A 25,475-nucleotide genomic window follows, 5' to 3' on the forward strand; every position below is an offset into this window, starting at 1 on the left:
TGTCCTATTGGCAGGCAGCATGTTATAAAGCAGGAGGAGTTGAGTAGATTGTACATAGTGTCCTATCTGCAGGCAGCATATTACAGAGCATGAACATCCGGACAGATTGTACATAGTGTTCTATCTGCGAGCAGCATGTTATAGAGCAGGAGGAGCTGAGCAGATTGTACATAGTGTCCTATCTGCAGGTAGCAAGTTATAGAGCAGGCAGAGCTGAGCAGATTGTACATAGTTCCCTATCTACAGGCAGCATGATATAGAGGAGGAGGAGCTGAGCAGATTGTAGAAAGTGTCCTATCTGCAGGCAAACATTTTTAGAGCGGGAGATGAGAAGATTGTACCCAGGATTCGGGTCTTCCGCTGATTCACTAAGGTAGTGTGCCGATGTCCATAAAGGTTTCGCTGCTGTGCTGAATTCCATCGGAGTTCACTGAAGTTCACCATCCTAAGCTGGGTGCAGGTAAGTGTGTGTCAAGCGACACTTTTTTTAAAAAAAAATACAGCGGTTTTTCCAAATCCGTCGGGTTTTCTTACAGCCACGCCCCCCGATTTCCGGCACGTGAATGCCGGCGCCGATGCGCCACCATACAATTCAGGGAAAATCAGTGCAAATCAGAAATATTCAGGTAACACGACTGAAAAACGTGAATCGGGCCCTAAGTAAATGACCCCCAATGAGTTTAGAAGACTATGCATAGTATCTGCAGGAAGCATGTGACAGAGCAGGAGGAGGTGAGCACATTGTACACAGTGTCGTATCTGCAAAGAGCATGTTATAAAGCAAGAGGAGCTGAGTAGATTGTATATAGTGTCCTATATGCAGGCAGCATGTTATACAGCAGGAGGAGCTGAGCAGATTCATATATGGTTTCATAAGAAAATCTGCATTATAACCTGCACTCGCCTAATTCTCTTTTCTTTCTGTTCTGTGAAGTCAGGGAGACGATCCTATCACTGAGTGACATCCTTGTACCTACAGTGTACTTAACAGTTTTGCATTAAATCCATTAAACCAATTGTCGTCTAATGTTTCTTCTTTTTAAAAAACTGATGAGTGATAATTTAAGTTGATGTCAAGTTAAAGTTACTTCGGATTTTTTCCCACCCATTTTCTATAACGTTGCACTTCGCCTCTTCTATATATATAAATCCTAACAAGATTTTCCGAGCGACACAATAATCTTTCTGTCTCCTTTGTATTCCATATAATACAATATTCTCCCTTTACACTGCTATGTTCATCCTAAGGGTCTGCGTCTTGTAACCTGTAGCTCCTTATTATATGTCCTTGCAAATTTTTTTTCATAAGCGGTGAATATTCATCACCATGGTGACCTGAGCAATTTAATGTGCGAATAAAGGCCGAGGAACTGTGTAGGCCGAGGAGCAGAGGAAAGAAGAACAGTTGTCCATGTCAGGAAGAGCCTATGACATCGGTTATCTCATTTCACCACGATATCCATGTGCTGTATCAGATTCAGCAACTTCCATAGCAACCCTGGGAAGTGCGCTAGGCCTCAGACCTCACCTGACCTTCTTCCATCACATGCAGCCACTCGCTGCTTCTAATGCCGGCCTAAAATAGCTCTCCGAAGAGACAATGGCTCCACCACAAGCAAACTTATACATTGGTGAAAGGTAACATTTACTGTAAAAGCTTTTATAGAGTAATGCTCAACAGGTAGATTAAAGACATGCAAAATTCGCCAGCCAAAATCACATACCAGGCAAAGGTGAACAAAATAGGCCATACAAAATATAACTTTTAATAAATACAAGATAAAAATACTTGACAAAATGGTGACATGACCATCAGGACAAATACAACAGGGTCTAACAGGGTCAGCTCCAGGTTTCAGTAGGCCCCTGGCTGAGAAAGCCTCAGTAGGTCCCTCAACAATGAACTCATGTGGAGGCATTAAAAATTTTGAAATTAAAACAGTCTCCTGTTCCCTAAAATATTCCCTAGTTTATCATCCCAACAGCCCCCTCATGGTTATTTTATATAAAGCCCCCTCACACCCAATGGGTTCATTAAATGCAACCCCCCTCAACCCCATAGATTCCTTATGTACAGCCCTATGTGGCCCCCCCTGCAGCTCTAGGCCCTGGCCCTTGCCCAGGTTTGCCCAGAGATGGTGCCGGCCCTGGTATCTAAAAACAGTGAACCTCAATAAACCAGCGCAATGAATAAAAGGGTAGATCTCACCCGTCTTTAAGGAGCAGGATTTGGTACAAATACTGGAGGTAGTAGGGCAGGCATAGCAGAGAACCCAGGTCAGGAAAAGGTATCCACACTGCAGCTCAATGTCCCTATAGCTACTCTGTTCCTAAACCCCAATAAATTGCTCCTGTCCTTACAAGGACAGTCCCAGGGAATCCCTGTAGACCATAGGGTCCCTAAAACATCAACTCCGACGCATTACCAGGTCCAATCCAGGGGAAATTAATCAATAGTGCATGGATGGTAACATGCAGGTGCAACATCCCCAACTGGGGCCTATCCTTTTCTTGGGGGCCTGGAGGCAGCCAGGGCCTAGAATATTGGAGTGGCTGGCAAGTGCAGCCCTGGGCTGGGGACCAGAGTGCTGACCTACAGCCTGGCAGGTCTCCAGAAGGTGGTGTGTGCAAGAAATATGGAGGGAGAGGGTGATGTAATGGTTTCTCCCTGGGGCAACCCCTTTGGTGTCTGTAGGATGAATCTTTATTGAACAGCAGGCGACGGCCAAAACGATAACAGCAGATCAGAAGATTCTCAAGCTGAAAGAGTCAAGGAGAGCCGGTCCACAGGAAGCTTACATGGAGCCTGGTAGTAGGTTCAGGCTGCGCTGGTGCAGATGGAACTGAGTCCGGGTGGTAGAGCTCAGTTCTGGGCTTAAGTCTCCATATTTGCCCTGGGTTCTAGGCAGTAAACCTGAGGCACTTGTAGTTCCTGGAATTAGGACAGTGGCTGTGGCAGACATAACCTGAGGTCTGTTTCTCTAGCCAAATACTGACTCCAAGATGGAGTCTCTCACTCTGACCAGAACTGACCATGTGCTTCCGCCCTGCAGGAGTTTATATACTCCCCTGGTCAGGTGGGAGCACCTCTCCAATCACCTTCCAGCTTGTATTACCAGAATATCATTGGACAATCACATATCACAATGTTAACTGTTGCAGGCAGTAGCTACAGCTGCAAAAACTCAATATTCCAAGTTCACAAAGTCAATGAAGCGGATTTATCAAGACTAGTGATTAGCTGCAATTTGCATACCTTTTAATTAATAAGGTGCCTCTCCTCTACCTGATATTAAAATCTACAAGGCGCATCAAAAATCTCAAGACATCCTAATATTTGAGTCCCTCAGTAAATAATCAATGAAGGGGCCAATCTTTTAGACTATGTCCAGAACATTGCCACCAACTTAAAAGCCACCATATTAGATCAAGGGCAAGCTTTTCCAAGGGGAAGTTGGTCATGTAGCAAATCAAGGAAGACAAGAATTGACCTTGATCCAGTATAGCAGCTTTTAAGATTGAGACCATGACCTGGATATAACCTAAAAGATAACCCCCTGTAGTAACCCTGTAGGAAAGGGCTTAGATTTGAAGGGAAGCTGTCACCACATTTTCTCAACTACATCTAGTGACAGGTTCCCGTAGAGCTCTATAACTAACTGACACCCTTTTGTTTGCTAAATATTGTTAACCTTACATCCCCATAAATCAACTTTATGTTATATTACCTGGCATCAGAAGGAGCTGACATGTCCCATTTACTCCTCCCCATGTTCCATGCCTCTTTTCAGCATTCAGCACTTAATGTCATGTGACCAAGGCAATGTCATCTATGGTCCTAAACCCAGTTACTTTTACAACATCCACCCCATGTATTTATCTGAGCACATGAAATCACAGCAGCCTCCATGGAAACCTATGGAGGAGTAAAAGTCTATGAAGCCATGCTGTGATCAGATACATACATGGGGTAGATATTGCAAATGTAACAGGACCTTAGATGACATCACCCTTGTCACATAATATTAAGCGGCCAATGATGTAACAGAGCTCTCTTTTAACATTCCATATAGCAGCATGCAACATTGTATATAAGTTTACAAACTGATTTTTTTTTACATTGCAGCCATGGAAATGTTTCGGCAATGGCAATGCTTTTTAATTTATGAAGTATTTATTTTGGATGGCTCGAATTTCCATATCTAAATCTAAATTATAGTAAATGTGTCAGCTGCAGGAAGACAGGTCCTCCTCTGGTAAACAACGAGGTGATTGTATTCACATGGAAGGCACTGGAAGCCACCTGAGAAGTCCTTCAAACCGCTGCACAAAGGAATAGAGAGGGGAAGTCAGGAAACCACATCGTCCAACGGTGTGAATATAGTCCAAAAGCAGAAGTTTGATCCCCAAGCACACAAAAAGTATTGTAAAAATACTTTGTTCCTTTATTTAATCCATGCAGTTACAAAGATAAAACCGAATAATGGCGTAAAAACTAGGTGGACCTACGCATTTCAGGCCTTTACATGTGGCCAATGTGGTCTGTTCGCCCTTTTCTTAACAAACATATTTAAATTAAACACACCTAAATGGGACACCCGAATTAATCAGTAACTAATAGCCTGCCTAATTAGAAACGTTTAAAATAGCAAAATTTTATTAATTATCGGTTTAAAAATATATACATTCGCAATCTAGTCCCTTCCGGATGTGGGATCCAGATGATTTAGGCATTGGCCAGTAATAAGGACTTATGTAAAGGGTCCATAGACGGGGTGGTCAGTATAGAGGTAATCCCCGGCTTACGGGCTATTAAATTGGGGATCAAGTCTAAGCGAAACTAGTGTGATCTAGCTCCACACGACTGAATTCGAGGTGCTGATGTGTTGATGTGCTGATGTAAGGATAGCTGCTACAATGCTGTGGGGGGGAAATGCTATCGGTGTGTAACTAAACAAGGTCACACCGACAATAAAGAACCTTAGCACCTCTGAGGACGCATCTAACCCAACAAATGATGCAGAAACGCGTTAGGTGTTAGGAAGGGCATACTGCTCAAACCCTTTAGGGTGCACTAAAAGAGTTGGCACCCATAAAAGTGGATCGTAGGGCACCTTGCTCGTTCCCTGGGGGCTGACAAAACACATCAGCACCTCGAATTCAGTCGTGTGGAGCTAGATCACACTAGTTCCGCTTAGACTTGATCCCCAATTTAATAGCCCGTAAACCGGGGATTACCTCTATACTGACCACCCCGTCTATGGACCCTTTACATAAGTCCTTATTACTGGCCAATGCCTAAATCATCTGGATCCCACATCCGGAAGGGACTAGATTGCGAATGTATATATTTTTAAACTGATAATTAATAAAATTTTGCTATTTTAAACGTTTCTAATTAGGCAGGCTATTAGTTACTATCTATATGAATGAAACGTAAACCTATTCAAAAACTAGATTGTGTATATTGTTTGACACCCGAATTAATCCAATTTAGTGATTTTATTTCCTTATTCAGAAAAACACACCCACATTAGAGCATAATTTTATGTGGACACACATACCACAATACACAGTCTCATGACCCATGTCATGTGATCGAAGAGGGAGGACCCAGACAGAGCACATGACTATAAATTAGCAGGTAACTTTATGCTATATATCTGCAGCAATATATGGACCAGATAAAAAAAGGTTAATGGAGAGAACATATATATATATATATATATATATATATATATATATATATATATTATAAATTATCTCTTGTAGGGAGCCCTTCAGAACCTGTGGTAGCTGCAAGACCAGATTATAGAAAGGGCTCCAGGGGCTTGTGTCCAGGGGCCCCCACCACTGTATGCAAAAGGGGGCCCTCACCAGCAATGTCCTATAGCAAGCACACTACTGTGAGTTGACTGTCTCTTGGAGTAATTTGCTGCTGCAATGCCACCATGCTGCACCTCCCTCTGAGCTGTGATGGACATGCCCACCCAGCCACCCATGCTCAATTTCATACTGCATGAGGCATGCTTTTCAAGTGCTGCACAAAATGCAGAGTGACACCTGATTCCCCCTTTAAAACCTAACACTGGCTGAACTGGTTGCCAGCCAAGTCCAAGCCAATCAGTCTTAGGTTTACCAAGCCCGTGGTACGTAGGACTAGTGTGGCGACTAGGCCTAGTACTCAGTAACACTGTCTGGACTATATTCAGTGAGGTCGCCCACCAGATTTTACTACTGGATGCCTCCACCTTTCTTAATCCGGCCCTGGCTAGCTTTAAAAAAAAAAAAACAGCTAACACATCTACAAAACCTTGTCTTGGGCATAAACCTTCAGTAAGAAAATCTACAATCAACTAAAAAACCTAAAATATTATACATCACAGGCAACTGCAAATTTCTCCAATATTGAAACATTTTCAGCAAAAAACATTGTGAGACAAAATATGTGACTTTGATTTCCCAAACATTCCCCAAATATTAATAACTAGGGCAGGTGTACACTAGGGATAGCTTCCTATTCAGTTCAGTTTAACGGTCTACATGAGTGGAAGACTAAATATATTTAGAAATACTTTATTGAATAATCAAAGTTGCTAACTAAACCCGACTTGGGATCGTGAGGATATTTTTCAGTTTTTATCTAAAAGCCCTGGAAATGCCTGGTTTTGTCTTTATGAAAGGTAACACACTGGATCAGGAGACGCTTCAGCAACTCCTTAGTGTTCATGAAGGCGTGAGGCAACAGCAACTTATTCCATTAAGGAAAGTACAAAAATATATATTTAGACTGTTGTTTTTGTAAATGTGTATTTATATACAAAATCTAAAAGGTATAAAAGGAAAAGCAACATAAAAAATAAATGGTAGCCCTTAATGGGTTCCTAGTGACCATTCCGTATGAGTGTACCCATTAAACGCTGCCATTTAATTTTTTTAATGATTCCCACCCTACAGTTGTTAATTTGATATAAAACACCCGGTACACACTGGGGCAGATTTACTTACGTTGATTCGGGTCCGGACGGGATTCACTAGGGTCCCTGCACTGATATCCACTCGGTGTCGCTGCTGTGCCGAGGTCCGCTGGAGTTCACCGGAGTTCATCTTCTATTTCTTGATGCAGGTAAGTTTTTTTAAAAAAATACCGCGATTTGTCCGAATCCGTCGGGTTCTCCGACGGCCAAACCCCCGGTTTCCGTCGCATGCATGTCGACGCCGAAGCGCCACAATGCGATGGCGTGTGCCAAAAACCTGTGGCAATTCGTCGCAAATCGGAAAAATTTGAAACCCGACGAAAAAAAGTGATTCGGGCCCTTAGTAAATGACCCCCGCTGTTTTCTAGACTTTTCGGTTAGGGGCTCAAAAAAATCAGTCTGTGTGACCCTACTGTGGTTGTCACTTAACATGGCATTCATTCAATTACATTAATTTCCGGAAATGCTCTCAAATTTTGTTAGCATTTGATTAGTCAGAACTGTTTGGGCTCCTCTACCCTAGAGGAGAGGCAGTTCTACTATTACCATAGACAGGGGGCATCTGCTATGCCCAGAGGAGAGGAGGTTCTACCATCACCATAGACAGGGGGCATCCTCTACACCTAGAGGAGAGGTGGTTCTACCATCACCATAGACAGGGGCATCCTCTACACCTAGAGGAGAGGTGATTCTACCATCACCATTGACAGGGGCATCCTCTACACCTAGAGGAGAGGTGGTTCTACCATCACCATAGACAGGGGCATCCTCTACACCTAGAGGAGAGGTGGTTCTACCATCACCATTGACAGGGGCATCCTCTACACCAAGAGGAGAGGTGCTTCTACCATCACCATTGACAGGGGCATCCTCTACACCTAGAGGAGAGGAGGTTATACCATCACCATAGACAGGGGGCATCTTCTACACCTAGAGGAGAGGTGGTTCTACCATCACCATAGACAGGGGGCATCCTCTACACCTAGAGGAGAGGCGGTTCCACCATCACCTTAGACAGGAATCATCCTCTACACTTAGAGGAGAGGTGGTTCTACTATCACCTTAGGCAGGACACATCCTCTACACCTAGAGGAGAGGAGGTTCTACTATCACCATAGCCAGGGGACATCCTCTACACCTAGAGGAGAGGTGGTTCTACTATCACCATAGACAGGGGGCATCTTCTACACCTAGAAGAGTGTATGGGGAGTGTATGGGGGACGTATATCGGCCGTATATACGTCGGCCGTATATACGTCCCCCATACATGTGTGTGAATGCAGCCTTAGGCTACATTCACACGATGTATGCCCGCCGTACCGTAGTACGGCGGGCATACATCGGTGCTGCGGAGAGGAGCAGGGGATGAGCGCTGCTCACCCCCGCCCCTCTCCATAGGAAGATACAGCGCACGGCGCCGTATCACGGGAAAAGATAGGACATGTCCTATCTTTTCCCAGGCTACGGAGTGGTGCGGTGCCGCATGTGTGCTGAACCTTACCGCTCCCGTACAGGGCCGTGAGCCCATAGAAGTGTATGAGGGACGTATATAGGCCATATATACGTCGCCCATACATGTGTGTGAATGTAGCCTTAGACTGTGAAAATCTCTGCCACAAAATGTTGGGATGTTCGATTATGAAGAGCAAAAATATACATTTTTTTATACATAGTTTATGTTGATTCAGGGAGTTATTTTGACATCACTTGACCAGTTACTACCCATTTTAACCTTCTGGTGGGTAGCCAAACATCCAGTTTACTGTTGGAATATACTGTTGGATTATAGTGTTAAAGGCACTACTAATAATAGTGAGCCTTTCTAAAGAACTACAGATATACCTATATATAATTATTATTGTTATTTTTTTTTTTACATTACTTTTATATTACTTTTTTTTTAGATACCTGCACTGTAACATTATTTTGGAAGAAAGTTTTTCCATAAAGCAACAAGCCATGTACAATGTTAAAGATCAAGATACTGGATCTCAGAACTTTTTGTGAATATCTATTTAGCCTTAGGTTAAAAAATTATGAGTTTTGTACATCTGAAGGGTCACATTATGTAACCCCATAACATATAGTGCTCTCTGTGGGTCCCACATAACAACATCTCTTCAATAAATGTATGAAGAGCAGCACATCCATTACAGGGACTGGAATAAAGATTGGGGGAAGCTGCGGACAGGCCTGTTATTAGAGAGCTGCCCTTCACTTGGGCTTTCGCTTGCTTTACCGAGCCACGTAAGATCTCTGTAAAAATTTAATGGTGCGGTGCTGCCTCATGCCAATACTCTGTAGGCTTCTGAACCTTTTGAATTAAAAATAAGAATTTTAGAAATAATCATCTCATAGAAAATGTCAAATCTATACTGGCATAAATGTATTCACTAGTTTTACCTGTACGTGAACATGAATTTATTAACTGTTTGATAGTATGGGTTATTAGTTTTATTATTCTTTTTCTGTTTTACAGTATTTTTTAAAATTTGTTGGACCTAGTTGATGCCCCAATTCTAAACTTCAGCCCAAAAATACCCTTCATTATCTTCCAATCATTCTCTAGTACCCCCATACTCCAGCAAGTTAACTATCCTTAAGATCTAGCAAACTATAATCTGACACTTAAAGGGGAACTTATTTCACCACCTTCCCTCCTCCCCTGATTCCAGACAGTTTGTCCAGCCTAGGACCACCTACCAGACAGTAGAGGGGGCAGCTGCAGAAGCCTGTGTGCCTATGTCTCAGTCCTGAAGGAATGGGAGAAGGGTAGTGTTGAGGAGAAGAATGCAAGAGGAGACTGAGACACAGGCACATGCAGGCTGCCGCTTCCTCCCCCGCCCAGGACTCACCAAATGCTGTTGGCAGGTAGCCAGGTAATGTGAAATAAACTTTTATAAACTACTGAAATTATTCAAAATGCAGACATGCAGGCATTTTTAAAATCAGCAGAACATAGGCTAATGGAGCCTGTCACCAGCTAAAAATGATATCCTTGGTAATAGGTTTAATTTAAAAGGAGTCTACTTACAGATTTGTGCCTATAGGTCTAATAGCAGTCCAATGCAAATCAAACTTTAAACATATGTCAACATATTTTACAGTTGAAATTTTCATTTTGATTTTTCATTTTTTGTATAGAATGAAAATGTTACTTTCTAATTGTCTCCATAACATCTAAACAACTTATTTTTGCTACCATAGAGAATGATACCTAATATCTAGTAACTGCCATTCTTCTGCATTTAGCTACACATTGCTTTACTATCACCAATGGGATGTGAGTCAGTCATCCAGTGACAAGAAGGCAAAATTATTGCAGTTAACAGATTCATTAAAAAATTTGGGAACTTCCAATGTCATTTTGCAAAACTTCCAAAAGATTTGTTACAATGTATGGCATTGCACAATGATAGTTTTCCTTGTATTTTCTTGAATTTTCTATTTAATCTTATAGAATAATTGATGCATGAAATGATATTCACATTTACTTTTCAAACATTTTTTTTTGTATTTTTGAAAAAACGTTTTAACCGCTGAAAATTCACTATTCCTTTATTGAGCTTCTGTAGTTGTAGTTTCTATTCATCTCGGCCATCTTGTTCGTAGTTTTCTCAGTTAATACCATTCATTCTGAATGGAAAAATACTGCTACATGTACGTATGTTTTATAAAATATTTTTATTGTATATTTATATTATATTTATTATATTTATCCTATGTACATAGTTTTAATTTGTTACAAGTCCTTTGATATGTTGTATTACACTGTCTGTATCTTATCACTCTACAATTGATTACTAATCCTGCGGCGACCTGGTCCCGACACTGAAAGGCGCCAAAAATTTTAGTTTAAATACTAGCAATGTACACACATGTTGATATATACGACTGAGGAAGAATCCTGTCCGGATTCGAAACGCGTCTAGTCACCCACCATTTTATTGTTTTTTATACAAAGATGTTGTTAAGAAAAACATTTTGTTATATACGCCACGCACTGGTTCTCATTTGGGACCTATGGGAGAAAACTAGTGATCTTTGAATTAGATGAGATCCTCCATCCTTGTCTTTTCCTTTATTTATAATTGCAAATGTTTTGGCTTTATTATAATAATCTAGGTTGCAGGAAGAGATGATTGGACCCATAACAAAATTTTGGCTATGGCTTCTGCAGGGCCGGCCCCAGTAACAGGCACACCTGGGCAAGTGCTGGGCCCAGAGCTGCTGGAGGGCCCACATGGATGAATCTCAGTATAAAATATAACCATGTGGGGCTGTATATAAATAAACTATCAGGGGGCTCTATATAATTAAACAATGAGGGGCCTGTATAAAAAATGACCACGAGGGGGCTGTTTGGGACAATAAACTAGGGAAAATTTTAGGGAACAGTGGTCTGTTTTAGTTTCTGTATTTTTATTGTCACCATTAGAGATGAGCGAACATGCTCGTCCGAGCTTGATGCTCGTTCGAGCATTAGCGTACTCGAAACTGCTCGTTGCTCGGACGAATACTTCGCCCTCTCGAGAAAATGGCAGCTCCCGCCGTTTTGCTTTTTGGCGGCCAGAAACAGAGCCAATCACAAGCCAGGAGACTCTGCACTCCACCCAGCATGAAGTGGTACCCTTACACGTCGATAGCAGTGGTTGGCTGGCCAGATCAGGTGACCCTGGGATAGACTAGCCGCTGCCCGCGCTGCTCGGATCATTCTGTGTCTGGATGCCGCTAGGGAGAGAGCTGCTGCTGGTCAGGGAAAGCGTTAGGGTGTTCTATTAGCTTACTGTTAGGCAGGAGTGATTCTCCAAGAACCCAACAGCCCTTCTTAGGGCTACAATAACGTTCTACTTTTTTTTTTTTTTATTTGCATCTAGTACCATTTTGTGAGGAATTAGCAGGGGGACTTGCTACCGTTGTGTTTAGCTCTTAGTGGCACACATATCCACCTCAAACACCAAAGTGGGAAAATTTAGTAGGGGTTGGATTTCAATTAGGCACAGTCTGCCATTTTTCCTTTTTTATTTTACGTTTATTTTGTTTAATAACTCAGTGTCATCTCATCTGGCATAGTAGTGTGCTTTCATACTTGGCTAGAAAATAGCCATAGGAGAATCCAAACGGCTTACGCCTACAGTAGCGTTATATATTTGATTTCTGGTTGATCTGCTGGTGGCTGTACTTGCTGCAGTGCATCTACTAGCCAATTGTGAGCAATTTGTAGTGAGACTTGCGACCGCTGTGTTTTGCGCTTAGTGACGCACATATCCATTGCAAAGACCGAAGTGGGAAAATTTAGTAGGGGTTGGATTTCAATTAGGCACAGTCTGCCATTTGTCCTTTTTTATTTTACGTTTATTTTGTTTAATAACTCAGCGTCATCTCATCTGGCATAGTAGTGTGCTTTCATACTTGGCTAGAAAATAGCCATAGGAGAATCCAAACGGCTTACGCCTACAGTAGCGTTATATATTTGATTTCTGGTTGATCTGCTGGTGGCTGTACTTGCTGCAGTGCATCTACTAGCCAATTGTGAGCAATTTGTAGTGAGACTTGCGACCGCTGTGTTTTGCGCTTAGTGACGCACATATCCATTGCAAAGACCGAAGTGGGAAAATTTAGTAGGGGTTGGATTTCAATTAGGCACAGTCTGCCATTTGTCCTTTTTTATTTTACGTTTATTTTGTTTAATAACTCAGCGTCATCTCATCTGGCATAGTAGTGTGCTTTCATACTTGGCTAGAAAATAGCCATAGGAGAATCCAAACGGCTTACGCCTACAGTAGCGTTATATATTTGATTTCTGGTTGATCTGCTGGTGGCTGTACTTGCTGCAGTGCATCTACTAGCCAATTGTCAGCAATTTGTAGTGAGACTTGCGACCGCTGTGTTTTGCGCTTAGTGACGCACATATCCATTGCAAAGACCGAAGTGGGAAAATTTAGTAGGGGTTGGATTTCAATTAGGCACAGTCTGCCATTTGTCCTTTTTTATTTTACGTTTATTTTGTTTAATAACTCGGTGTCATCTCATCTGGCATAGTAGTGTGCTTTCATACTTGGCTAGAAAATAGCCATAGCAATAGGATAGCATTGTTTGGTTTTAAAAACTCAAAAACACAAAAAAAAAAAAAAAACACAAAAAAAAGTTAAAAAAAAATTAAAGCTATAACTCTCATTTTAAAAATGTTTAACCCGAGGGCTAGGGGTAGAGGACGAGGGCGGGGACGTGGGCGTCCAACTACTGCAGGGGTCAGAGGCCGTGGTCCTGGCCGGGGTGAGACACCACCTGCTTATGAGGGAGCAGGGGAACGCCGCAGAGCTACACTCCCTAAGTTCATGTCTGAAGTTACTGGGACTCGTGGTAGAGCACTGTTGAGGCCAGAACAGTGCGAACAGGTGATGTCGTGGATTGCTGACAATGCTTCGAGCAATTTGTCCACCAGTCAGTCTTCCACGCAGTCCACCCATGTCACCGAAATCGCCACTCCTCCAGCTCCTGCACCTCAGCCTCCTCCCCCCCAGTCTGCCCCCTCCCAGGAAAATTTGGCATTTGAACCGGCATACTCTGAGGAACTGTTTTCTGGACCCTTCCCACAGTCACAAACCACTTGTCCGGTTGCTGCTGAGCAATTTTCCGATGCCCAGGTTTTCCACCAGTCACAGTCTGTGGGTGATGATGACCTTCTTGACGTAGTGGAAGTGTGTAAAGAGGTGTCCGACGATGAGGAGACACGGTTGTCAGACAGTGGGGAAGTTGTTGTCAGGGCAGGAAGTCCGAGGGGGGAGCAGACTGAGGGATCGGAGGATGATGAGGTGACAGACCCAAGCTGGGTTGAGAGGCCGGGTGAACACAGTGCTTCTGAGACGGAGGAGAGTCCTCGACCAGAACAGGTTGGAAGAGGCAGTGGTGGGGCCAGACGGAGAGGCAGGGCCAGAGCTGGTGCATCAGCGCCAAATGTGTCAACTAGTGAAGCTCCCGTGGCGAGGGCTCTTGCGGCGAGGGCTAGATCTTCAGAAGTCTGGAGGTTCTTTAAGGAAACACCGGATGACCGACGGACTGTGGTGTGCAACATTTGCCAAACCAGGCTCAGCAGGGGTTCCACCACTACTAGCTTAACTACCACCAGTATGCGCAGGCATATGAATGCTAAACACCCCACTCAGTGGCAACAAGCCCGTTCACCTCCGGCCGTGCACACCACTGCTCCTTCCCCTGTGTCAGCTGATAGTCAGCCCCCTGCCCAGGACCCTGCCACAAAAACCCCATCGTCGCCTCCACGATCCTCCACAGCATCCACCAGCGTTCAGCTCTCCATACCCCAGACGCTGGAGCGGAAACGCAAATATAGTGCAACCCACCCGCACGCCCAAGCCCTTAATGTGCACATCTCCAGATTGCTTAGCCTGGAGATGCTGCCCTATAGGCTAGTAGAGACCGAGGCCTTTCGCAACCTCATGGCGGCGGCCGCCCCTCGGTATTCGGTCCCCAGCCGCCACTACTTTTCCCGATGTGCCGTCCCAGCCCTGCACCAGCACGTGTCAGACAACATCACCCGTGCCCTGACCAACGCCGTTTCTGACAAGGTCCACCTGACCACGGACACGTGGACGAGTGCTGCCGGGCAGGGCCACTATATATCGCTGACGGCACATTGGGTTAACTTGGTGGAGGCTGGGACCGAGTCTGACCCTGGGGCTGGTCATATACTGCCGACGCCGAGGATTGCGGGGCCTACCTCGGTCCAGGTGTTTCAGGCCTACTATGCCTCCTCCTCCTCCCACCCCTCCTCCACCTCCTCCTCCGAACTACCATCCGTGGGCACGGCGCCATCAGTCGGTAGCTCTAGGCACAGCAGCAGTGCCGTTGCTAAGCGACAGCAGGCGGTGCTCAAACTGCTGAGCCTAGGCGATAAAAGGCACACCGCCCAAGAGCTATTACAGGGCATCACGGCGCAGACTGATCTGTGGCTGGCACCGCTGAACCTGAAGCCAGGCATGGTTGTGTGTGACAACGGCCGTAACCTGGTGGCGGCTCTGCAACTCGTCAGACTGACACATGTGCCATGCCTGGCCCATGTGTTAAATCTGATAGTTCAGCGTTTCCTCAAGACATACCCCAATCTGTCAGATTTGCTCACGAAGGTGCGCCGCATCTGTGCGCATTTCAGGAAGTCCAGCACAGATGCTGCCACTCTCAGGGCAGCGCAGCGCCGCCTCCAACTGCCCGCTCACCGACTGTTGTGCGACGTGCCCACGAGGTGGAATTCAACACTGACCATGTTATCCAGAGTTTACCAGCAGCGCCGAGCCATTGTAGACTGCCAGATGTCAACTTCCACCAGAACTGGTAGTCAGGTCAGTCAGCTTCCACAAGTCTACAATGAGGAGTGGACGTGGATGTCTGATATCTGTCAGGTGCTGAGTAACTTTGAGGAGTCAACACAGATGGTCAGTGGCGATGCCGCCATCATCAGCCTCACCATCCCGCTGCTTGGCCTGTTGAAAAATTCTCTGATCAGCATGAAGTCGGAAGCTTTGCGCTCGTCACAAGAGACGGGGGAAGAAGATTCCCTTGTTGATAGCCAAAGCACCCTTAGGTCTGTTTCTCAGCGCATATCGGAGGAGGTGGAGGTGGAGGAGGATGAGGAGGAAGAGGAGGAGAATGTTGGCGAGACACAAGAGGGGACCATTGTTGAGTCCTTTACTGTTCAGCGTGTATGGGCAGAAGAAGAGGAGTTGGAGGAGTTGGAGGAGGAGGAAATGGACAGTCAGGCCAGTGAGGGGAGTGAATTCTTACGCGTTGGTACTCTGGCGCATATGGCAGATTTCATGCTAGGCTGCCTATCCCGTGACCCTCGCGTTCAAAGAATTTATTCCAGCACCGATTACTGGGTGTTCACTCTCCTGGACCCACGGTACAAGCAAAATCTTTCCACTCTCATCCCTGCAGAGGAAAGGAGTGTGAGAATGCATGAATACCAGCAGGCCCTGGTGCACAAGCTGAAACAGTATTTCCCTTCTGACAGCGCTAGCGGCAGAGTGCGTAGTTCTGCGGGACAAGTAGCGAGGGAGAGTAGGCGAGCAGGCAGCTTGTCCAGCACTGGCAAGGGTACGCTTTACAAGGCTTTTGCCAGCTTTATGTCACCCCAGCAAGACACTGTCACCTGTCCCCAGTCTCGGCAGAGTAGGGCTGATCTTTACAGAAAGATGGTGAGGGAGTACGTAGCTGACCATACCATCGTCCTAAATGATCACACAGCTCCCTACAACTACTGGGTTTCAAAGCTGGACATGTGGCACGAACTGGCGCTGTACGCCTTGGAGGTTCTTGCCTGCCCTGCCGCTAGCGTCTTGTCCGAGCGGGTTTTCAGTGCAGCTGGTGGCATCATCACCGATAAGCGTACACGCCTGTCGACTGACAGCGCTGACAGGCTGACGCTTATTAAGATGAATAAAGCCTGGATTTCTCATAATTTCCAATCTCCACCAGGTGAAGGAAGCTCAACCTGAATAATTGATACACTCCTCCTCCTCCTCATTTTCCTCCTTCTCCTCCTCTTTGTACAGTAAAGCAGAGGAAACTGGCTATTTTTTGACAGGGCCCACTGGCTCTAGCTATAGTACTTTATGCATTTAATTTTTCTGGAGGGCCACCGACCCGGTCCTCTGTTTTAAACAATTTTTGGGAGTGCCACATACAGGCACTCAATCTATTCAATTTTTCTGGAGGGCCACCTACCTGCTCCTCTGGTTTGAAAACTTTTTGGGACTGCCACATACAGGCACTCAATCGATTCAATTTTTCTGGAGGGCCACCTACCTGCTCCTCTGGTTTGAAAACTTTTTGGGACTGCCACATACAGGCACTCAATCTATTCAATTTTTCTGGAGGGCCACCTACCTGCTCCTCTGGTTTGAAAACTTTTTGGGACTGCCACATACAGGCACTCAATCGATTCCATTTTTCTGGAGGGCCACCTACCTGCTCCTCTGGTTTGAAAACTTTTTGGGACTGCCACATACAGGCACTCAATCTATTCTATTTTTCTGGAGGGCCACCTACCTGCTCCTCTGGTTTGAAAACTTTTTGGGACTGCCACATACAGGCACTCAATCTATTCTATTTTTCTGGAGGGCCACCTACCTGCTCCTCTGGTTTGAAAACTTTTTGGGACTGCCACATACAGGCACTCAATCGATTCCATTTTTCTGGAGGGCCACCTACCTGCTCCTCTGGTTTGAAAACTTTTTGGGACTGCCACATACAGGCACTCAATCTATTCTATTTTTCTGGAGGGCCACCTACCTGCTCCTCTGGTTTGAAAAATTTTTGGGACTGCCACATACAGGCACTATCCAAATTAAATTGTCTCCATAGCAGCCTCCACACGTTGTCTCCATTGCTACCTCCAAAAGTCGTCCATATAGCTGCCTCCATACATCGTCCCTTTATCAAACGAGGTGTGTCAGGCAGAAATTTGGGTTGTTTTCATGGATTCCACATCAAAGTTGTTAACTTTGTCGCCACCCAGCTGTGTTATCCACAAAATATACTAATAAACTTTTATCATTTACCAATATTATTTCAGCGCTTCTTGCGCATCTGTTTACATTCCCCTCACCCGCCATATCCCAAACTTATAAGAACGCTACTACACTTGATCTTATACAAAAGGTTCTTAGAAGTGCTGTTTGGGGAGTAGCCTAGAGACAGGGGCTTGGATTGGCGAAAGCTCGCCTGGCAGCGGAGCGCCAGCTCCATGCCAAGATCCAACTAACATAGTTTTAACTGCAGCACCTTTAATCTACTACTAGTTCACTGCCTCCATACATGCTCCCCTTATCAAACGAGCTGTGTCAGGCAGAATTTTGGGTTGTTTTCATGGCTTCCATGTTAACTTTGTCGCCACCCTGCTGTGTAATCCACAAAATATACTGGCAAACTTTTATCATGTACCGATATTATTTGAGCGCTTCTTGCTCACCTCCTTTGGTTCCTCTCTGCCACCCATTGGTTTGAAGCCTGAGTCCATTTAGGGTATGTCGCCATGCCACTCTCTAGCCTGCTGCCGCTGCCTCTGCATGCCGTCCCCTATAGTGTCAGGGTCAATTATTGCATGTTTTAGATGCTATCTAGCTTCATTCTGTCACTCTGTCATGGCCATGCTGTTGCCCATAATTTTGGCATAATGGTGCGATTAAGCAGCCTCAGAGGCATCCATGCATGCTGCCCCTGCTGTTTCCTGTCCATTTCCGTGGTGTTTCCATCCTTTTCTGAGGTTCCCAGGTGTTTGGCCAAGCTTCCCTGTGCAGAGCCTTGGTCCCCTTGAAAAATGCTCGAGTCTCCCATTGACTTCAATGGGGTTCGTTATTCGAGACGAGCACTCGAGCATCGGGAAAAGTTTGTCTCGAATAACGAGTACCCGAGCATTTTAGTGCTCGCTCATCTCTAGTCACCATGTCAGAACCTACTGAGGCTCTGTCACCCAGGGGCCTACTGAAACCTTGTGCTGGCCCTGCTCCTTTGTAACTTTACATTGTGATGTGCGAATGTACTGTCCAGCGTAACCCTACCTACATTTGTTAACACAGAGTATAATGCTCCTTTTAATGTTTCCCATGTTTAATAATGTTCAACTATCTTTTGGCTGCCACTTATAATGCACTCGCTCTTTCATTAGCCCCACAACACATAATACCCCATCTCTGTCGACCCTTCGTCCCCCGTGCTGTAACCCCCTCTTTATACTAGGCTTTATGTAGCCCCCACAATGCTTCTACTTTTCTGTAGCCCCTCAACTTATGCTCAGGTTTTGTAGCCGTCCTCCAACCTTATGTCACTATTTCTGTAATTCCCAACTCCTTAGGCCTCCTTTTTATATTCTCTTTATATCTGTTTCAATATTTTCCCACAATGGAAGTTAATCTTAAAGATTATCTACCAATCACGATAAACCACGAGCACTTACTCCAGGCAATTTTCTTATATTTGTTATCCATGGTCTCGTTCCTTTTAAAATCAACTTCAAAAATTATGCTAATGAGCCAGAAGTGTTTACCAATTTCTAGTAAATAGGGGTCCCACTTGGTCTATTTTTTTCACTTTTATATACTCATAGTAAGTATATACTGAAAGTAACCTGTTGATGACCAGCAGTGTAATTCCCACCCAGGATTACGAATGGGTGGACCAGTTTGTGCCTATTGCCAAAAGTGTTTTAAAGTAGATCCAATGTTTAGTGGTTGTTCTTTTAACTAAAAAAAATGCAGAATGTAGGACTTAGAAACTGATTTGGAACTTTTCTGATAAAGTTTTAGATTGTAATAACATCGCCTTTATTTATATGTCGTGAACAGACCAAACACATGTTGCGACCTCCTCGAATGGGCATCTCCTCACACAACACATTTCTAACAATCAGCCAATCTATTATCTTTCCTCAAATGTATTTCTGTCCAAACCACCTCCAACTATTGATGTGTCCAGGAGATGAATGGCATCAAGTTTTGAGTGAATCTCCCCTTACAGGAGTGAGTTAAATGGTGCCAAGGGCTGCACAGAAGGGGGGCTTCTCTTCACTTAGAACAATCATCCGTCTTTGTCTTTTCTTCCTAGATTGTTCTGATTTCCAACTTCATGTGTCTATGTTCCATTAAACCCAGAGAATGAAAAAGCTGAAAACAAAGGAAAAAGCAAAGGAGGCTGCAATCAAATACTCTAAATTATCTGGAGAAATGGCTCACACTGGGCTCTGGCCATGAATGAAAAGAAGGATAAGAGAGATACTTCTGGGCATATTAAAGGATGGCATTATCAACTGGACCAGACAAGACATGTATATAATGCTTAAGCAGAGGCAGCTTTCTCCCCAAACACACCATACATCATTGGGACTCACGCTTATAAGAGGAGGAAGCAAGAGTAATGGCAGCGAGCATCAGGGAAGACACAGCATGCAACAGGAAAAATACCAATGAAATCTACGGGTAGGTTTTACTTTCTTCGAGAGACATTCATTCGAGCCAGGTGAGAAATTATTGAGACGGAAGATATATTTCTTCACTAAGGGCATGGTAAAAGGGACAGTATGTTGGTTAAGGCTTTTTCATCTAGCTAAAAAGTAAAAGAAAAGGTCAATTTGTATTTTTTCGAAGTTTCTTGAAATATAAACATAATAAAAAAAGTTAATAAAATTGAAAAATATTTTTTTTCTCAAATCCCGATCTGCTGGGCTGGTGCAGAATCAGAGGACGCGGTCTAACTCTATTACTTCAACTGTCATGTACTATACACCCACATGATAGCTGCAACCAATCAGGTATGGGATCAGGTACGTTTTTTAATTCCTTCCTTCCAAAGGTGAGAGTTTTTGAACGTTTCAGTTTACATAGCTGTTTGGGGGTTTGTTTTCTGCAAGACAAATTTTATTTCCTAGTGGCACCATTTTATATTCATTGCAATCCACTGGGAAGATGGAAAAAAATTCCAAATGTGGTGAAATTGACAAGGGTCGCGGATCGCACTTTCATCGGACTGTTCACGGTTTGGGGATTTGCGCAGCTTTGACAGGTATTTAAGGGGTTTGCGCTGGAATTGTGTTGCACGCCATTGGATCGTGTTGCAGCTGCGCTGGCTTTCATGCAACCGAAATCGGGGGGGGCGTGCCATCGGACGATCCAACTGATTCGGACTGAACGCGGGTTCTACTTTTACATTTTTTATTATTTATTATTTTATTATGTATTCCAGGCCCTGACAAACTTTCACTCAGATGTGCAGAGGGGATGGGATTTTAATATAGGGGAGCACAAAACATGATCTTCACTATAACATAAGTTAAACATACAACATTAAATGGGTTTTCCCATGAAAGAAAGTTCTCAAATGTTAACACCCTAGTGATGTCTACACAATAAATATCATTTTTAACCCCCTTACTTTACAATTTTACTCAACTTTATTGCTGTTTTGGCTCCTATTACTCAGTGATGGTCAGTGTAAGATTCCAGAGTGTGATCAGGGACTCTCTAATCAGATACTTCATGATGCCTCTAATGCTATGAGATGCTGTGTGCTCACAATGTGCTTAGATTATCAGGGTACAGGGTTTATCTACACTTTTATTTAGCTTCTGGAAATTCTGCTAGTATCTAACACATAGAAAAAGAGATATGAGACAGATAAGACATGAAAAATAATGAGATCCATGAGATGGATATTGAACACAATGACACTCTCATCTGTGCTAACTCATCTACAACACACATACAGTGAGCTCTGCTATATGCCTCCCTTCCCCTTCCCTGGATAAAAGCCTTATCTTGCCTGTAGTTTCTAGACTAAGTCATTGCACACTACTGGTTGCCGGCAGGAAGTGCCTGAGATGGTCTTATAATGTAGGGGGGGAGGGGAAGGAGGCATGGAGCACTGCACTGTGCAGACAAGAGAAGCTATTCATGAGAAGATTTATGGTCAGGGACAACCAAAAGTAAAAAAGCAGGACTGATAGAGACAGGTTGGAATTTTATTTGTAAACAGTAAATAGGAGAATATGTTATTTTGTTATCTTAAGTATATTTAAGAATCTTGTCTTCGTGGGAAAACCCCTTTAATGATTCTGCACCACAAATAAGCAACGCTAGCTATTTAGATGTTACTGGGTCCCAACACCCACAAATTCAAAAACTACCTATTTCAATACCACAGATCACTTTGGTGCCCATTTGTTAAAAAAAAATAAGACCCCAAAAGTTTAAAAATACGACTCCCATACATCCCATACAAACCAAGTGGGTGGTGACCTTTTAGGGGTGTGTTTTTGTGCTGTATGAAAGTGAAAATGGCTAATATAAACTTATTCACATCTAAATTTTTCAGGGCCCATACCTTTTGGACAGGTAGAAAGAATAAAGAAAAAAATGATAGGAAGGGAAAATGACATAGATCAGGGACACTGCGGAAATTAAATGTCATGTCATTCTGTACTTGGTAACACTTTCCCTTGAAATGCAGTAACTAACTTACACAAGGCTTAGAAGTGGGTACATTTTGTTTCTGTTTGTTAGAAGTGCTAGTTATTAGGATGTATTTGTGACTTATTTACCAAAGTTCCACACCAATTCTTCTAGTAATGAGCATCCTTCCATCAATATCCATCATGATAAACCGGGAACACTTACTCATCGATCCAGACACCACGACTATGGTAATCATCTTTTATTAATTATCCATTGCCTTCTTCCTTCTAAAATTATGCTAATGTGCCAGGGAAGCTATGGGCATGTTATCAGAGTTATCCCACTGTTTCAGTGTAACAACAGCCTATCCAAAGCACAGAGGGCTTCTGTAACACGCCCATAGCCTTTATGGCTCATTAGCATAATTTTTGAAGGAAGGAGGCCAACAAATATAAGAAGATTAGCACTGATTTTTGTTTTACTAGTTCACATTATTGTCACATTAAAGAAAGTATGAGCCCCCTCTTTATCTACTAACACGTGGGCACTTAAAGATTTTTACTATATGGACCAATAACATTTCTATATTCGGGTACTGCATAAAGCATTTTAAAATGTATTGCCATGTCACACAGATAAGAAGACTTTTGTACAGTGGTTGGTATTATAACAATTTGCATAGACCTTATAAGAGACGAGCAGCTGTCACCGTTGTCAGCGCTGCATCATTTACACGGATAACAAATATGATTGATTGAAATCCCTACAGTTTATGATAACTGTGTTCTTAATGTGTCTACCCAATCACCAACACTTTCTAACCCATTATAGAGCTATGCAGAGCCCCTTATGCAGAAAAATAGGAATTAATAACTCATTCCCAGAAAAATGACTTATAAGATTTATGTTAATTATGACAATGGTGCAACCAGGACGTTGCCTTCCCCCCCACAGTAACACAACATCCTATCCTTCATCCTGCCGATCCCTGCCAAATCCCTGAGCCCCTTATGTTAATCTCATGCTTCTTTGGCTTGCACACTTGTCGGCACATGCCATGGCTCACTATACAACTCATTGTACAAGGGTCAGCAGTCCGCACATGTGCAACATTTGTTGCAGTGGTGCCATGATGTCTGGGCTGTGGGGGGATTTCCAGGATGAATTATGGGATGCTGGTACACAGAGATAGAAGGAATGGGGCATTACTGCTGTAGTTGGGCATGTTGGATACTAGTCCATAGACAATCAAAGTCAACACAAAGTTATGTAAAGAGGGGAGAATAGGTTGTCATATCATATATGAGTAGACAGTTTTATACCAAAGTTCCTTGGACCCACCAGATGAATCCCACAAGGCGCAGTACTTCATGGTGTCTGCTGATTCTGTGGTGCGGTGCTGGACAGGACCCAAGGCCATAGGGGCCTAGCTTGCCAGTATGGGTAAAGGGAGGGTGCTGGGCATTGGTCCCTGGAGTATTGGCGTTGTGTTGCTGGGGCAGAGGATGCCATGGGATGCTGCACCCAATAGTGTAGGGGCCCACTAAAACAAGGTCACCATGAAAGTGGTCAGTGGGCTCATAAAACTTGAGCAAAATATAACTAAGAACACCTTGACGACCGAGGACGAACTATATTGTCCTCGTACCGCAAGGGGTGTATGGAGAGAGCTCACGAGCTGAGCTCTCTCCATACATAGCGGGTAATGGCTGTATAAAACAGCCAACACCCGCCTGTCACTGCCGCGGTCAGTTCTGGCACCGATCCAGGCAGTTAACCTGTTAAGTGCCTAACTTACCTTTACATGGGCGCCGCCATCTTGGATGCCCGATCGCGGCCCCCTGAAACGTCATCGGAGGGCAGCGATTGGTTGCTATGGCAGCCTAGAGTGTCATTGAGACTCGTAGGCTTGCCAGGTGCAATGATTTCTAATAGCCACCAGAGGGCAGGCTATTAAAAATCATTGTAAAATAGCTATATACTGCAATACAGTAGTATTGCAGTATATAGTATTAGCAATCGGACCCTGCAGGGTTAAATTACCCTGGAGTATCTAAAATATTGGTAAAAAAAAATTAAAAAAAATGTAAAAAAAATAGTAAAAAAAGTAAAAGTTTAAATCACCCCCCTTTCCCTAGAACTGATATAAATAAACAGTAAAAATCATCAACACATTAGGTATCATCGCGTCCCAAAATGTCCGATCTTTCAAAATATATTAGCGATTTTTCCCAGCGAAAAATTACACCACCCACAGCTCCGTACACTGAAGTATGAAAAAGTTATTAGTGCCAGAACATGGCAAAATGAAGAACTTTTTTTGTACAGAAGGTTTTCATTTTTTTTTAATGTATGAAAACATTATAAAACCTGTACAAATTTGGTATCCTCGTGATCGTGCCAAACCAAAGAATAAAACAGACATGTGATTTGGGGCGCTCAGTGAAAGCTGTAAAATCCAAGCCCACAAGAAAACGGCGGAAATGCGTTTTTTCATCATTTTCACTGCATTCTGATTTTTTTCCCGCTTCCCAGTATACGGCATGGAATAATAAATACCATCACTATGAAGTTCAATTTGTTACGCAGAAAACAAGCCCAAACAGAGCTCTTTACATGGAAAAATAAAAAAAGTTACAGATTTTTGAAGGTGGGGAGTGAAAAATGAAAATGCAAAAATGAAAAAGGGCCACGTCCCTAAGGGGTTAAATTGGTTTTGTTAATGTAGCCTAGCGGCAATAGATCATTGTATAATTTGTGGATGTGAAGTCCAGATCTTCTCTCTCCAAATGTTGAACTAATTCTCAGGCCCACTCTCCATCAACCCACAATAACAGACCCTAGTAGTCTCTTAATCTGCTTGTCCTCAGTTGGACTTACAGGAGCCATTATTGTTTTGAAGCTTGGCCCCAACCTGATTAGTTGAACACTGATTTAAGGTAATGGGGAGGATTTAGAATATAGGAGAGGGGGGGGGGGAGAAGAAATGTGTTGTCTTTTCTTAACACTGACCAAATATCGTTATGGAAACTAACAGATCAGGACTATAACTGGGATGGGGTCATTAATTGGCTTTGTGTCTCAAGCTGAATACGGCCTTTCTTTCAGTTCAACAGGAACCAGAAGAATTTGGAAGAAGGGGCCTGTGGAGGGTGAATAGAGATAGCAAATTAAGTAGAAGAAGGTCTAAAGAAGACTGGAGAAGTGCATAATGGACTACCAGGACCAGGCCACCAGGATCAAAGAGATCAGTGAGAACAGACCACCAGGACCAGAGAGGAGAAGGTACCTATATAATATTTACATGGTAGAGGTGGAGATCATGGGAGATCACGGTGGTGAGCATGATCTCTCTTCTTCTCTTTATAGAAATCTGAATTTTGACGGTAAGGGATTGTGCGGACAACCATTTATAACTAGCAGTATGAGCAGTAAGTCAGGTTCTGGATGTTCCTGCTCAAGAAAAGGCCTGCGGTGATGATTATTCCATTTTTCTATATGCACATTGCATATTAACCTTTCAGCAGATCTGCTTTAT

The 25,475-nt window shown here is 43.7% G+C and overlaps 1 long non-coding RNA gene across 2 annotated transcripts; it reads left to right on the forward strand.

The window, feature by feature from the left end:
• The first annotated feature begins 1,422 nt into the window (after positions 1–1,422).
• On the forward strand, positions 1,423–25,215 carry LOC140065647 (uncharacterized). 2 transcript variants are annotated; one of them, XR_011847997.1, is made up of 3 exons: positions 1,423–1,638; positions 19,596–19,966; positions 25,046–25,215. It is a non-coding gene; the product is annotated as an uncharacterized lncRNA (long non-coding RNA). The 2 variants fall into 2 exon arrangements; XR_011847998.1 differs by lacking the exon at positions 25,046–25,215 and adding an exon at positions 20,222–20,308.
• Positions 25,216–25,475: the final 260 nt, after the last annotated feature.

The sequence above is a fragment of the Engystomops pustulosus genome, chromosome 6 (assembly GCF_040894005.1).
Source record: "Engystomops pustulosus chromosome 6, aEngPut4.maternal, whole genome shotgun sequence".
Classification (NCBI taxonomy): domain Eukaryota; kingdom Metazoa; phylum Chordata; class Amphibia; order Anura; family Leptodactylidae; genus Engystomops; species Engystomops pustulosus.